The sequence below is a fragment of the Acyrthosiphon pisum genome, chromosome A2 (assembly GCF_005508785.2).
Source record: "Acyrthosiphon pisum isolate AL4f chromosome A2, pea_aphid_22Mar2018_4r6ur, whole genome shotgun sequence".
Lineage (NCBI taxonomy): Eukaryota > Metazoa > Arthropoda > Insecta > Hemiptera > Aphididae > Acyrthosiphon > Acyrthosiphon pisum.
This window is the reverse complement of record NC_042495.1, coordinates 1,160,668-1,165,873: the sequence shown is the minus strand read 5'-3', so window position 1 is coordinate 1,165,873 and position 5,206 is coordinate 1,160,668.

Here is a 5,206-nt window from a genome sequence, read left to right as displayed (position 1 = left end):
GTGTGGCGCAAACTACAACCTTAAAAAGTAGCGCAAATTACCAAAATCAATTTTCAGATTTGGCGCAAATTACATAAATATTTTTTTGGAGTGGTTGTTTTTGGCGCAAATTACATACGCCCGCAGTATGTAGGTACTCGATACCTAACTGAGTAATAGCTGGTAATCTAGTACAGTAGTACTCTGAAAATGATGACATGCCTACCTACCGGCGAACTTGGAAGTTCTCCCAGTTGAGTAGTAGATTCATCCACAAAACTGGGTAAGCAATGAAGTGCTTCCTCAATATTGGGTCGATATTTGGTCGGTAAATTAAAAAATCCCGACAAGTCAACTACAATTAATCTGCCGGGCATTGGGCTAGGTTCAACGCAAACACAAAAAGTGATTCTCGGATACAGAAACATGGTCAAAGGCGAACCAATGAACCATCCAACGATATACTTACCACAAAATACGACCCGCCAAAACAACTGCGCACACAACGAATATAAAAACCAAATATCTACAGGAACAGTAACAGTCTTATTCGAGACTTACCCGAGTATAGCCCTATTCAGTGATACCACTTTAGTACTCTCTGGTGCATATTAGATATGTACAAAATATATTCTACGTATTGTAAATAGGGTCACATTAAATAACTGGTCGACGACATAAGAATAATCCGTGCTAACCACCTAGTAGGGCCTTGAGAACTGGAACGAACCCTTCTGCACCGTTATGGTTAGCTAACAAAATAATATATTGACACTATTTTAAAGAGAAATAAATTTAAATAAAATATGTTTAAAAAAAACAAGGATGTGTGAGGGAAAAGCCTCTCTTTAAAGTTAATGTAATAAATGAGATTGTAGTGGTAGTCTTTTAACATTTTTTTTAGTGTCGACCAGTCTCCAATGAATGATGGTTGCTAATCGATGACACTGATTAGTGATTAGTGATTACCTATGTAGTATTAAAATATTTTATCATCTTGTTTGCGCAGTGTATCTGATTAAATATTTAAATAAAATATTATAAAAACAAATGTATACTAACTTAAAATGATAGTACTCTGTAGCCAACCTTTTTTATCTTCATATTCCCCTAAATTATAATAAGTACATTGGTTATTGTAAAAATTATCGACTGCAGCCGATTGCAAAATATATTAAGAAAAGTTGAAGTATGAATGAGTGAATGACACTTATATAATAATGTGTGTTGCTTTAAAGTCCTCACACACAATAAGCGGTGGCGGTGGTGGTGGCATTAAATTGCTGAAGGACACATTTCACCGCCACCGCTACTGCTCCAGTGTGTGGGGACCTTTAGAAGGTGACCTATGTCGGTGAAAAAAATTAAGGAAAAAGAAACTGAAGTTGACATTAATTATATTTTATACTTATTAAGTATAAATCACACATCCACTTTTTGGGACAGTTACATTAAAAGGGCCAATAAAAGTTATTAGCCTATTCATAACGTGTTTCTCGCATTGTGCTGAAATCGTTGGTTTTTTTTAACTATTCAAAGTATCTTATTTATATTTTAGGTACACAAAATATGTAGTATATTATCAGAATATTATAACGCCTATAAGTATAAACAGTGAATGACATACAATCAAAAATAGTTTTGATATCAAAAGATCTAAATTAAATACTTGCCACTTGCTACATTTTTTATCATTAACTCTTTCGAAACCATTTGTGCTGTAACGATATTTTAAATAACAATGAATATTAATCATTGTTATATTAATAAAATTATCAACTGATATAGGTATCATATATAAATATTACAAATTTAATGTTTAGACTAATATGAAAGTTAAATTAGTTATAAGTACTTAATTATACCTACAGTACAGATTTACTTACAGTAATAATTCTATTTCATAATTTACACCAATAGGTAGGTATCCGGTTATAAATATTAATTTAATTAGGATTTAACCATATATAAAAAATGTTAACATGTTTACTGAAGTGTAACTATAATAAGGTAGTCCAAACATAAGAACTAGGTATATAGGAACCTATATACCATCGTGCAAATCTCATTGGAGCTTATTTTATTGATATTTCAACTGAATTCTGAGACGCTGTATGAAATTAAGATTAAAGTGGAAAGCACTGTATATAAACATGTGTAATGTATATAGATATGTTGTATACTTGTATAGTAAAATATAATAATTATACTTACCGATACACTCTGATCGAGCTTGAATCAAAATAATATTTATGATTAGTAAAAAAATATGTTATATTTCAATAATTATGAGGTTTTAAAATGGTTGAATTTGAAGAGGATTAACAGATAAAGCCAGATAAAGCCAGATTTCAAACGTATTATAACATAGATGCTTAAGTTTGTGTTCAGAAGAATCAATTTTTTGACATTAGTTTTAATATAAGGCTGAATTAACCTGAGTTATTTATTTTAAATACAACATTATTATCTAGGGAAACTTTTTTTTTTTTTTATTTAACAAAAATGTATATTTACAATCTGTATTTATGTGTAGTACAATAAGTAAAGGGATGTGGTTGATTAGCGGGAGGGGGAAGTCACCCAATGGTGGCACCCCGTGGAAATCGATTTAAGGAGAGAGTAGGTCCCTACACCAGTTCCTTTTCAGGCGCCTGGGTGGATTACCTGCGATTTGTTTGGATGATAGTTGAGTGATTATAGGATTTGAGTGAGTGCTGTATGTTTTGTGTGTTATTTTTAGGTGATCATAGCAAGATTATTTAAGGTTGGAATGCAAATGTCTTTATAAAGTGATCCATCGGTTATATACCAGGGGGCACCTGATATTATTTGAAGACATATAGACTGGGATGCCTGAATTGTTCTGGCATTTGATGGTGAAGACCCCATGTAAGACGTTTGTCAAGAATTAAACCCAGATATTTAGTTTGTGTGGAAGATGGAATTTGTGCATCGCCGATAAAGGTTGCAGGACTTTCCAAGGATCGAAGCATGAAAGTAATTTGAGAGGATTTTGATTGGTTAACTTCAATTTTCAAGTCGTGAAACCAGGTGTTAAGCACAGTTAGGTGGTTTTGGATTTTTTGGGCAGCTTGTATAGAATCTTTGTCGATAGCAAGAATAGCAGTGTTATCCGCAAATGTACCAAGTAGAGTGTTTTCGTTTAAAGGTAAGTCGTGGGTAAAGACATTGAATAGGAAGGGGGCTATGTCGCTGCCTTGGGAGACACCAGCAGTAGCTATTTGAGTGTTAGAAACGGTGCCGTTAATTTTTGTGACAAATTTGGTTTAGATAAGATTTTATTAGTAGGTAATATGGAGTGGGCAAGAAGGATTTTAATTTAAAGAGTAGGCCAGGGTGACACCTCGGTCGAAAGCCTGTGCAAATCTAGGAAAATACCAATGCAGACTTTTTTGCTCTCGAAAGCTAATGAAATTTGATCGACAACTCTGTGTAGTTGGTGGATTGTGCAGTGTTTAGATTTGAACCCGAATTGGAAATCAGGTATAATTTTGTTATCTGTGGAAATTATCGAAATTCTTTTCAGGAGTAGTTTTTCAAATAGTTTACCTACGACAGACAGAAGGCTTATAAGTCGTGAAGAGGAAGGGTTTTCGGAAAGTTTGCCTGGTTTGTAAATGAGTATTATTTGAGCATGTTTCTATCGTGATTGTACGACAAGGAACCACATATTATGGCTGAGGAAGTCTCTATTACTTGATCTATGTTTTGAAGTAAAATATTAATGCTTATACTCATATAATATTATTATATTTTGATCTGAAATAAATTAATGGTCACTAAAATAATTTTATTTTTCAAAAATGATAAGGTAGCTAAATATTTTCCTATGCCAAAAACATAAAATTCTCAAATAATTAAACATAAACCTAATCTAATTTTAAATACTCATATTATATTATATTTTTTTTTTTACTAAAAAATTGTATTAGACAAATTTACTAAAACATAATATACTTCTTAATCTTACGCAATAAAATACAAATAGTATTATTATAGTAGGTATACCTAATGTGCTAATCGTATTCTATTAAATTATTTTATTTTTATTTTTTAATAGTCATTCTATAAATGTTTGTGATAATTATGTATTATCTTCCTATAATTCTCCATAAATATTAATCTGTGATCTATGATCTATCGTGTAAGGTAAATAAAAATTTATATAGGTATAAATACTCACGTCCATAGCATACTACATAACTAATACAACTAATCATACAAATAATAGCTAACATGTTAATATTTCTGACCATATTTTTATCAATAATATTAACAGCGTTGAAGACAATAGAAAAAATAATATAAAATGGTGTCTAGTTATAGTATTTAAAGGGTTATTGAGCAAATACAAAACAAAACAAGTGTTTCCATAAACAATTGAATAAACTACCAACTCTAGAAAATATTAGCGAATAATGTTTGATATTTGAGTAAGTATATTAATATATTAATATGTTCGATATTCACTAAATAATTTTTTTTTCATTTAGAACAACATTTTACGGAAAATTTGTCATTAGACACTACCAACTCTCAAAAAGTCATGTGATTTATCGCTTTAATCGTTATGGGTATCACATTTTAATATTTTATGTTTAGATATACCTACACTATATTTACCACACGCACAAGCATTTTAACAATTGTTTAAACTATACAAAAGAAAAATGTAAAAAGCACTTAAAATTTGCCGAGTAAAATGTGCTAAATGTGCAACGGAGTGAATCAAAACAACAAAACCACTATAAATCGTTTAAGATTCGAACACACCAGGCTAGCTCATGGATATCTCGACATGTCAAAAAACGTTAAAAATGCGTTTTTTTTTTGCGTAATTTTTTTTCGCAAAAATGAATTCAACATACTGTACTCACTATAGGTGTATAATATATATTAATGTATGTACAATTAAAATGAATTAATTTAATAACTTTAATAACAATATTATCATAAAATATACTTGGTAATAATTTACCCACCAAAAACATATACTTATGTAAAATGAGAGCCAAGTTCAATACTATAATATATGTCTTGGTTGTTGAATTCAACGACAAAATAAGTGAGATCTAAATGGGTGCCAAGTAAGGATGTCAACTTAAGATAATATATTGAAGCCTAAGGTCCGATTTGGTTAGTTTTCGTATACGAATTATTGTTAAGTACCTACTAAAACAATAATGGAAGAGTGAAGATGATT